The following is a 12,336-nucleotide window of genomic DNA, read 5'->3' on the forward strand; positions in this document are numbered from 1 at the left end:
GTAAATGGTCAGTACTTATAGAAAGCCATTTTACCTGAGCAGTCAACAAAGTGCTTTATAAGTTTTGCTTCCTATTCACGTACATATTCACATGTGAGTGGTGACAGATGGCTCGCCTGACATTGAAATGGAAATAGTTTTGCATTTATGTAAAGCGATTTATATTATTTGTCATTAACCCACTCACACACCCATGGCAGCAGAGTTACCATGTAACATGCTCGCCTGCCATCAGGAGCCACAACCACCCCAGATCTGATCAATCTATTTTCATTTACAGACTACGCACCACAAGTTTTTAAGGTTGGTCTAATCAAACCTCTATTTAAAAAAGTATACTCTTGATCCAGGTGTTTTAGCCAACTATAGACCTTTATCCAACTTTTCTTTTAAAAAAAAGTAATGGTTTGTTAAAATATTTTCAGTCACAATTCAGAGTGCATTATAGCACAGAAACAGCCCTGTTTAAAGTCTCTCTACATGTCCTGTTAGATCTTAGTGCTGCATTTGAAACCACTGATCACATTTTATTAAGTTAGTCCAGTACCACAGGATTCTGTTCTCGAACCAATACTTGTCATGTTATACATGCTTCCCTTTGGGCAATATTATTAGGAAACAATACATACATTTCCATTCCTATGCAGGTGATTAAACAGTTTAAACATGTCACAAATATAAAAGCCTGGAGCCTGTGGCGCTGGCCAAACATCCACACAGAGCAGACTTTTACTTGTAATGCATTATTTTTGCATTTAGGTATGACTTAACTAACAGATTTGATTTTGAATTTTATATAAATCAAATTGAGTTAAAACAAAATGTATTTGGATACCTCCTCCACTAGTGACTTGTTGGCTAAGATGTGATCTTCCAAAATGGCCACCAGAGGGCGTGATGGCCCAGGAAGTCCATTGTGAGGGCTCTGATGCACTGATTGTAACAGCAGCAGTTTGCTGTTAGCAGCAGCTCCTCTGTTCTTGTGTCTGAATGAGCTCCCCAACTCAACTAAAGCAAAAATAACCACACAGAACTGACAGAGGAAGATCCATATGTACACATATATAGCAACACACACAAAATACACATATGTAGCAATGGGAACACACACTGTCATGATTCCTACTGAGGACAGCATCCAGCTCAAGTTTCAGTTTTTGGAAAGACATTTATATTTTTTAGATGTGCATCTTAACCTCTTTAACACTAATTCTCTCATTGTGGTCCCAGTGTGATACATATACATATTAAATAACACATTAAGACTACTTTTCACACTTAGCCACATATCTGAATTAAAAGTAATACTGAAATAACATGACAATTTTTTTAAAAGCTGGTATAATATGTTTGTAAGTATATGGCTTGTGTCTAATAATTACACTGCACTGCACCCCATTTTGGGTTTTCTCCAGTTTGCTCTCTCAGAACTGCAATTCTGGATTTGATAGTGATTCCTAACCACCGGCCATGACTGTAAATCATATGTGAAGAGGTTGATTTACAGAGAGAAATCACATGCTTCATAGTATGCCATCAGCCGTACAACAGCAAGCACAGCAAATAAAGTCCAGCGTATTTAAATGGAGGGTAAATGTTAATCAGCTGTGCTGAAAGGCTGACCAGATAACGTGTGTCGATGCTGCACTGATCACAAGAACCATCACATTGTTTCTCAGATAGAGGACCATGAAGGAAAGACGGCTGAAGTGGGGGAGACCGAGGCTTGTGTTCAGCAAATGATCCAGGAGAGATTTTGGTTTGTGGACTATGATGAGGGTCTAGTCTCTTTTTTAGAGGTAGCTGCTGCAGCTCACTTCTTCTCCTTTATTGACTGTTACTTCACTGAGAAGCTCAACCTATAATGGTGGTGGTAAAGACTCCACCCCTACAATCACCTGTCCAGTCAATCGCACTGATTAAACTAATCAGAACAAGAGTTATTGTCGTGTCATGTGAGTTTGTTCATTAAGTTTGGTTAACTCTGTTCGGGAGCACAGCCAACATCCGGTGCAGGATTTTTTTTTTGTGGCCCAAAAGTACAATATGATGAATAACACATCAAGGAAATACTAATAAACGGTGGGGATGACTGCAAACAAATATATACATTCCTGGAGAAATTGTGACATTGAATGGATTATCAAACGTTATTACTGTGAAATGAGATTTAGACAAGGCTCAACAGAGCTAAGTCTGTCGGCTTGGCTACACTTCTGAAGAGAAACCTGGTGTTACAGTGTTGCCCTTTCCTTTGTTTCTTTTTTTTCTTTTGCGTCAGAAGTAATGGTGCATGTCAGTTCATGTCACCATGATGTCAGAGCTCGAAATCAGGTTGTTGTGGAGCTGTTGGACTCTTACACAATACTTTGGCAGGAGGACAGAAATGTAGCATCCAAAGGAAACTGATGAGACACTAAGCTAAACGTGTTGACTCTCTAAAGATTTTATATGAAGACATTTAGATTTTTTTTTTGTTCTCGTTCTGTCTTACAGTGCAAAATGATATCGGCTTGTCTGTTGATGAAACTGATTAATACCACTGACTACCTTGTTTACTTCATTGAAACGGTCCTCTGCTAATGCAAACTCAAGCACACTGTGTGACGCATACTTGGTTCTAAAGCAACAGCAGATCAATACTCTGTCACGTTTGTACGATCCCTTCAGCCAACAGATGGCTTATTTAGCTTAGCACAGGGATTCCTGAACTATGGTACCACCAGGCTCCATCTGGTGGTAAGCAAGGGTCTTGTTGAGCGGTCTGATATGCAGGTAGACACTGTATAACTACTGAGAAAGCATCATAATTTCCTACTTAAAAATATTTCTTCATTGATCTTGTTACCAGCAGGGTTTCCAATTCTCACGGTTTTCGTGACACGCTTGTTTCAGTCTTACGCTCCCACACTGCCTCAACCAATCTCACACCGAATTAGTGGAAACTTTTTGAAAAAAAAAATAAAAATAAATAACAGTTACATATGTTTGGATTGTTACGTGCCAAAAGGCCTGTCGTGTATTTCCTGTTCTGCTCCCCCTGTCATGCGTTTCAGGTGATGCCCTCCCCGAGAGGATTTGGTTCCACCTGTGCAGGTTGTTCTGACTCTCTGATTGGCTACCTCAGGCTGCCGCCTGATCAATCGCTGTCTTGGTCAAGGATTAGCCAGGAGTGTGCTGTGGACTGGTCCTCCCCTTCTTCTCCTCTGGCTACCTGTGCTATGTAGTGGTGTTGAGTGGTTTGTGATTTAAACATGGTTGGAGGTTTTTCTTGAGGACTCTAGGTAAGTCGGGGGTATCTTATACATTTCAAACATAGTTGGTCTATGTTAGACACATTAGATTTAGTGGTTGGTGCCACCCTGTGTTTTGTTGAACAGCCTTTTTTTTAGCTGAGCTAGTTAGACTTTTGCTTGTTTTGGTTTCAGAGGCAGTGGTTTTGTTAGGCCCATTTTTGTTATATTTTTTTTCTTTCATTTTAGCTCAACCATTTTGTCCCAACCTCCCCATTCTGTCAACCTGTGTTCGACCATTAATAAACCCCTGTATTTTTCTACTACTGCATTGACTCATTTAAATATTGGTTGTTGTGTCGTTGTCCTCCTTAAATCCCACCAAGGAGTATTTATGTTGAGAAAGATTTATAGTTGTGGATGAATTTGTTGGTACACTTCCAGATAAAGAAAAGAAAACCCCCAAATTTTCCTGGAAAAATTTTTAAACTGACAAAAGTAACTGACCTCCAAGATCATCTTTCAAAATATTAAAAATGTTTTTTATTTTTTATTCAAAAGATGCTTATTTTTTAATCAAAATTGTATTAAGCATTAAAACCTCCTATCTATGTAGCCAGTCTGAAGTTTAAATCAATGAGTTTTATTTGATGAGAAAAATGTTGGTATCTGCGGTGGGAAGTGGTACTTGGGAAATTTGGTTTGCTCCATGGTGATACATGGTCTGAAAAGTTTGGGAATCTCCGGCAAAAGACAAGAGACGGCTGCCATCTGACCAAAGCAAAAAAAAAAACTCTACAGGTCTTTATTTCATATGGTTTATCTTGTTCGTTTAATGTGAAGGGGAAAAAAGTGTAAACAAAAGACAGAAAAAACTTTTAGTTTTCCAAGAAGTTATGTACCTGACTGTTTTGGACTTGTCGATATTGTAAGATTGTCAGGCAAGACTCCCAGACATCAGCTGTCTAGATGACAGGGTGACATGCACCTTGGATCAGTGATGTGTGTGATCAGACTCTGCAGCATATAAAAGCAGCACGCCAAACAATTCAGTTCGGTGACTGAACCTGCACTTTTAGTGTTGCAGGGTTGAAGTTCAAGAGAAGGCAAGGGGTGGCAAAAAAGGTTTCATGATTAATAAAAAAAATAAGTTAGTACTATGAAGCTGCGCATGAAAATATAGAATCAATATACTGTATAGATAATAAAAATGTCATTTGAGTTTTACATGTCAATGCAGAGACACAGCAGAGAATCCTCCAGCCCCTGTAACTGGTGTGAGAAAATAGTTGTGGCCTGAGAGGAGACGATGTGAGAGACTGCACGTATGCTGCTCACAGCTGGCAGACAGGGCGGGCAGCAGTGTGTGAGTGATGTGAGGGGGTGGGTGATACATTTGCTGCATGTTGGAGGCTGTTGCACTGATTGACATGTTCCTTCATTAGCATGAACACACAACTCTTTTTTTTCACTTAATAATACACACAGTGTCCTGCTGCTTGAAAACTGACTAAAGCATCAAGTATGGATTCATCTTCCACTGAAAGTACTCCCCAAGAAACGCACTGTTTACTCCTGTTTATCAAAAACTACAGTCTCCAAATGTTCAGTGTCTCCTGAACCTTTTTTCAAAATGTTTGCACTAGATTGGATCAGATGGGGGGACAGACGCTCGAACACTTGCTCTGTTTGGTTGTTTCACTGTCATTTATAGCAGTTGCGCACGCACAAAACGGGGCCTGAAAGATGCGAACGCCACTCAACATGCAAAAATCTATGAAAGATTTTCTATGAAAACAAGCTTGACAGGACCTGCGCACTGGTGTGGAAACTCAAACAAATATTTTGGAGACGGGAAATTTGCAACACAGATGGTGAAATGGTGAATTGAAACCAGGTCAGAGCAAATTTAAAAGTGATGCTTCTCACATTTAATTTCACGTCATTTCACATGTTACATAGAACCACTTTATCATTAACATTTGAACCAGCAGTGTAATTTGTGCTAGTGAGCCATAACTATTTTATAAGCATCTTAACATTGTTCAACATATTAGCCACCTGTTCAAAACTCAAATCTAAATCCAGTCAATATTTCACCAGAGCTTTCTCACCCTCACGTTTCCCCTGAGCGCAGAGAGGAGGAGGCTGAACTGACAGGATGTGAATCGAGGAGCCCTGCAGCTGTTGAAATGCAGGATGATGCGGGATGCGACAGGTGTCAAAGTTCAAGACTCGCTTGCCTTTAACCTATTTTAAGTTTGAATGTAGTCCTTTTCACCTCAACCATCATTTAACATTTGCAGAACAGAGCTTCAATAATTTTTTTATACTGTGCATATATCTCCCAGGATTATTTTTCAAATAGTGAACCCGACTGTGCTGTGTGTGTGTGTGTGTGTGTGCACTGATACACCATGGTGGCTGCCACACACACTCGTTTCCCCGAATAGAGTCCAGTCGGGTTTCCAGTGGTGAGAGCTTGGGTGTGCCCTTGTTTCCACTACATGTGATCTGACTGTGTTATGCAATTGATTTTTTTTGCCCAACTTTTGAATCGGACCACTTAAAAAAAAAAAAATCTCTGTCTCCTTAGATGAACTCACTGCGTTCACTGCAAGAAGTTGCGGCTGCACAAATGTGACAAAAAAAATGTGATGTTTGCTCTCTGCTTCAGTGTCTGGTCCATGGAGAAATCATGAGTGTTCATGTACCAGCGGTCACGAAGGCGTGTGTGTAACTCAGGTGCTGATTTTGATCACTCAACACAACTTGAAATACTTACAAATATTAGGCCTATTGTTTCCCCTGCTTCGTGTAGGTCGCTGGCTGCACTCTCTTTCCATGTAACAGCAGCAACTTTTGGATTACCCCTGTGTGAATTTAGTCTGGTTATCTTCACAGGATTTTAGATAATAATATAGTAAAATATAATATAATATAATATAATATAATAATAATATAATAACACTGGCATTATCATTGCACACCTACACACACCTCTGGGGCTGCCATCAAACAGCTGCACACCAAAACTCAATATTCTTCCATATATTCTCTTGTCCTCCTGGTGTAGTAGACATTCTCTCATGGTTTCCCTGTTATGCGTTGTGTAATAAAGTTATTTTGGCAGCCTGTAATACACGACGTTCGAGTGCAGTGACCCCGAAAACCTGTGGTCCATCAGAATGTCTAAGTTTACACCACCCCATTACTGTCAGTCACAGTTTGGCCACAGAGATGTCGGGCAGACAGTCAACTCTCAGAGTATACATGTCATGTCTTGTTTTCTCTGGAGTGACATGTCTAAAATGTTCCCTCTGTGGGAATGTATGACATGCATCTCTTGTTTACTTCCACCCATACTTCTAAGTTCAGAACAGTGATCCCTGGAGGTAAATGATGTTTTACAAAAAGCTTATAGCCTATATTGCCTGTTGTGGTGTGTTGTAACAACCTCTGTAGATATTGACATGAATTAAAAACAACAACAGGAATCCTTGTATGTTTCTATTAGTGTGTTCCTTTCTGTGCACTGTCCACCAAGTCTAAATGTCAACTCTTTTCTTCAGTGCTTTTATGAAGATGACTTTCTCTTTCGGTGTGTGAGGATTTATGAATCTGTCAGTCGGTCGACTGCTGCAAGCATAAAAAATAAGCAAAATTCAGTTGCATTTTAGCAGTGCAAAATTTCCCCCTTTATTGTCTCATCCATAGAAACATTTTTGAGTACACTTTTTATGTAAAAGTTTTGTCACCAGGGACTCTGATTCTGGAAAAATGTTGCTGTTTACTTTTTTTCAATGCAGGTTTTCAACTCTGCAAGCAACTCAAATGCAATGCTCTTCACATCCATTCTGCAAGAGATGAAGCAGGTATGCCAGGTCATGATCTCCAGTCAAAGCAAATTAAACAAAAAAACATCAGCACTACTGCCATTACAGGTTGTGAAATTTAGGTGAACCAGATCCTGAGAGGGTATTCTGTCTCCTGTGGCTTAAGCCCAGGGTGAGGCTGAAAAAAAGAAGAAGCTATTGGGGTTTCTGGACTCATTTTGTGGCTCTAGACCAGGGGTGTCAAACTCATTTTAGTTAAGGGGCCACATACTGCCCACTTTGATCTCAACTGGGCCAGACCAGTAAAATCATAGCATAATAACGCCAATATTTCTCTGTTTAAGTCATTGGTGAAGGTTTTTGGATGATAAACCCTATTTTAAGGTCTTTCTACAATAAACTAGAAACATAAAGACCAAAAACTCAGACATCAGCCCACTGTTTATCAGCCTGGGCTCTCTTCTGCAGATTCCCTAGCAGCGAGCGCTGCTGCCTGTGGCAATGAGTGCTTCTGCCTTCGGAGCAGACATCGCATTTACGCTGTTTTTGAAGCAATTACTGGATCGATTTAAAAAAAAAAAAAATTTTAAATTACAAAACATTTGTACTCATAAACCTCCATATTCTCCATATTAAATGCAATTTATGTCTTTCTGTAATTTTCACACTTAGCAAAGTCATCCGGCGGGCCGAGCTGGACCCCCTGGCGAGCCGGATTCGGCCCGCGGGCCGTATGTTTGACACCCCTGCTCTAGAGTATTTCTGCAGATAAAAGGAATTGTGTGGACTTGTTGAATTTTCTTCTATCAAGAGTGTTCAGGTAAACCCTTTGTATCAAACAAAATTGACTTTAGCATGACTTGGTTCCAGCGCTGAGACATCTACTGCTGAAAACGGTCGACCTCTACTCATGCAGTCACACTGCAGCCACATTTGCTTCATCAGCATTCTTTTCGGCTCTTTTCAGCTACAACGAGGCTTTTGATTTCCACATTGCTTGAAACTGAAATGAAGTAAAAGTTAGTTAGAAGTGGGAGAAAGTAGGTCGAACAAGGCAGACCCTGGTTTAGTACTTGAGATTACATTTATTTTGAGACACTACAATGCTTTGGTAGCCAGAAACACTGCTTTTCCTTCATCGCAGCATCCATACAGTATGTGGGTGTAAGTGTGGCTGAGGAAGAACCTCAGCTGCTCACTCACTGTAAGTGTGCATCATATGAATTACAAAAACTAGAAGTTCAGATGGAGCAACTTCAAACCTTGAAACAAATCTCTTGCTCTCCGGTTATTGTGATACAGACTATTGACAGATAACTGTTGTGCTTTACTGCTCTGTATATCTAAAACAAATGAGTCAGTGAGATTTGGTGCAGACAAATATGTCAAGCGACAGCTAACTGACTGACCTTTTCCCATTGAATCATTCACATATAGTCAAAACTAGCTTCCTACTAGCGTTAGTCAAACATTTATCCAGGCTGAGCTGCTGATACTGCTTCTGTAAACATCACACGTTGTACTGCACGAACTGCTGAATTCATGCAATATTACTTGACAACTCCTCTGAAGTACATACAGGATGGTTGGGACATGTCTCCTGACAGGACAGAATGTCCCGACCAGTACTTTAGCAAAGCCATTCATGTTATCATTGGTATGAAGTCATATAACTCTGAAGTGCCGTCCCGACGCTGCGTCTACAAGACAACCAATTTAGACATGCTCGCATCTGATTGGCTGAAAGGGGGGTCATGTGTAAAAATGTCATACTTAATGCCGGACACATGCTGCATTCAAATGGGGTCGTATTTACCGTGGACATGAAGAGAGTCCATATGAACGGTCACTTCATGTGGTATCCATGACGTCAGAACGATACATTTTCTATAAACTGACGTTTATAGAGGCCATGGAAATACATTTTTTGTCAGATGTTAAGCTCATATATTGTATTTTTAGTCATGAAAAGATATCTTCATAACTTAGATAATGCTGACATCTGAGGGAAATGTTGATCTTCCCAACGACCTCATCTTTTCCCTCTGTGCTTTTGCATTTCCTGCGTTATGTTACTCCATTAGCTTGCTAAATTCTTAGCCTCTATGGCTAGGCGCTGTCCATGTTGCTGTTGCCTAGCAACGGCATTTTTACGACTTAACCACTTGAACATCAAACACACGACTTCCCATGTTGCAACCACGAGCTCACAAGTTACATTTGAACGTAGCAACAGAAAAGCTGGAGCTCATCAGTGTGCTGTTAAGTTGTAATTATGCTCGGGCAAAAATTTACAATATTGACAATAACTTACCCCCTTTTCATCTATTTTGACTTGTTACAGTACGAAAAGCACAGCTTTACTGCTGGTGGCTCACTTCCGTTAAGTGTCCCAGTAAGCGATGGCAGTGAAATGGCACAATCAAAAGCAGGACCTTTGTGTGTAATACAGCCATCATTTATACGCCTGTGCTTTCCCTACTGGGACAAGTCACAATGCCTACCATGAAAAAAGTATTGAGCCCTGAGTTGTGTCCTGCATTGGAATGTAAATGTTATGACAGTTGAAGGGGGTCAGTGTGGATCCAGAGGGCTCGGTGGACAGGTACGTGAGCTGCCGACTGAGTCTGCCTTCTTTCTGCTTACCCAGCTCACACAGATGGCTACTCTGAAACACTTGCTACCAGTGGTTGTCATCTATGTCAGAGATCCTGCATACAGGGAAACAAACAAGCAACAGGAAAATGATTTAGGTGTAATCTGAGGATCCAAGAATGAGTACTAACACACTGGCTGACAAGAGCGTACGCTGAGGAGTCTTGATTAAGCGATTGCTTACAGGTGTGCTGCTGTAGATCAGGGTTAGTTAGGTTTAATGGTGATCTTTCGAACGGCCCCATCTTTTCTCTTTGTGCATTTGCATATCTTGCATTACGTTACCCCCCTGTTGGTTTGCTAAATTGTTAGTCTATGTGGCTTCTAGACGCCGTCCACATTGCCTAGCAACAGTGTTTTTAAGACTTAACCTCCTTGAAGCGAAAGATACGGTGCACACGACTTCCCATGTTGTAGCCACGAGCTCACGAGTTCCATTTGAATTGTGTACTATTTAGTGAACAACTAGGCAATCTGAATGGACCACTACTGTACAAAACGGTACAGAACAAAATATTTGATGTCACCTTGTGAACCTGGACACTGTGATGTTTTACATCATTTTCTCTGTATTCACGCTCTAATCTCATATTTACAAATTCTGTGGCTGCAGGATCACATTGCACTGAATGCTGTGGAAAATTTTATTACAACTAAGTCGTTTCAGATCTGCCATGTGTAAAATATTATTATATTTCTCTATTTTTCCAGTAAGCAACATAAACCAGATCTATCTTACTGTAAGTCTCTACAAAGTTAGAAATCCCTGTAATAAGTCAACTACCTCAGGTCACCTGACCCGAGCAGCCCGTCAGTTCGTGGTTTTCAACTGTTGACACACTGTGCGTTTCACTTTCTGCTTTTTTACCATTTGGAGGATGTTTACTTTTCTGGTCTGGAAAATTACTTGGATTTTTTAAGTCTTTAATTACACAGTATGTGACTCCTAAACTGTGAGAGCCAACTAAAAGTCAACTAATTCATAAATATGAGGAGATCCTTTACTGGTGTGTGACACAGTTTCTTTTTCTGACGGACATCAGCTGCAGGCAGGGCGATATGTCTTAACTCGTGCTGCTGGAATATTTACAAAGTGATAAAATATAAGAGCAAAGTGATAAGAGACCAAAATATAAACATGCAGAGAGAATCTGTATTTCTAATTTGACAGGTCTCCCAAGACACAGTTTACAAAGAGTATGGTCAGAATTGATGCTTGAATTTTTGGTCAAGGCTACTCTCACCTGATGATCATTTATGATGGCAGAGGTCAGTGTAGCTCATGATGTTAAATATTTAGCATGTCTGGCCCAGTTGCAGGTTAAATCAGCAGTCCCAACTTGTTCTGTGTGTTCTGTTCAGTGTATTCTTTTCCACTGTCCTTAAGTATGAACTGCAATAGCACCTACTGTCATGCTTTTCCACCACATGGTACGACTCAACTCGACCTGACTCTACTCTCCTTTTTTTTGGTACCAACTTAACATGTTGTGGTTTCGCGTGTCGCCATTCATCAAGTAGTTCGGGGAACAAATACAATATTGCTTTTCCTAAAGTAGCTTTGCTGGCGGGAGTTCTCAGAGTTTCAGTCAGCTCACCTTGCTGGCAACTTCGACAGAGCTGATACCTAAAACGTCCCAGGCACCAGGTACTAGCTATCACTTCTGTTCTCATCAAAAAAGGCAAGAACAGTCAAGTTGAGCTGAAATGTGCCAGGCGGTGGAAAAACAGCTTTATCCCTTGATGTCTGAGCAGTGATTCATTTAAGATCCCTGACATGTTTTAATATCTATATAAAATACTCATCTTTGAATAACAAATTGTTTCATATTTTTTCCACAAAATGAAAATCTTGTAAAAATGCTTGAAATGACATCTAATCTGTAAAAATTCCAGAAGTGATGATTATGCAAATATATTTAATTTCCAAAGTTTAACTGACACAAAATGTATCATTCGTCATCGTAAAGTTAGTTTGTCAGTGTATCTGCACTGGAGGCTTCAGCAGTTAAATGTGGAAAAAAAAAAAAATTAACTGTGGACATTCATCATTCTGCAAGGTGAAGCTTAAACATTCAACTGTTTGAACAAGACAATTTTTTTCACTGTGGCTACAAAAGTGGCTTGGCGAGGAGAGAAAAGCATACAGCATGCATTCATATAACACCTTACCCCCCAGCCGGTTAAGGCTGACACACCTACGCCTTCTCAAAACCCTAAATGTGTTTCTGTAGGAGGTTTTATTCTGTTAAAAGGGAGATTTTCATTGTTGCCAACTGCTTATATTGAGGAATGACTGTATTTAGTTTCAGTGTTGGTAAAGTGACTTGAGAAGACATTTGTTATGACTTAGTGCTTTTATGTCTAAAATTCAATTCAATTGAAAGAATACTTGCAGAGTTGATAAAAAGGAAACAGCAACTTATTTTTTCAGGTTAAAAGTAATAATTTCTATCTACATCTATTTATTCACAGTTAATTTTCACTCTAAAACAGAATGAGACAGAGAAGACAGACCTGATAGGAAATTATTTCAAATAGGATTGGTGCATTAACAACAATTCTAGTTCTACCAATATATGACAATTATAAACCATAAGGGGCTTCAGTTG

Source organism: Embiotoca jacksoni, unplaced genomic scaffold, assembly GCF_022577435.1.
Source record: "Embiotoca jacksoni isolate LCO1_2020_lvr unplaced genomic scaffold, fEmbJac1.0.p SCAF_21, whole genome shotgun sequence".
Classification (NCBI taxonomy): Eukaryota; Metazoa; Chordata; class Actinopteri; family Embiotocidae; genus Embiotoca; species Embiotoca jacksoni.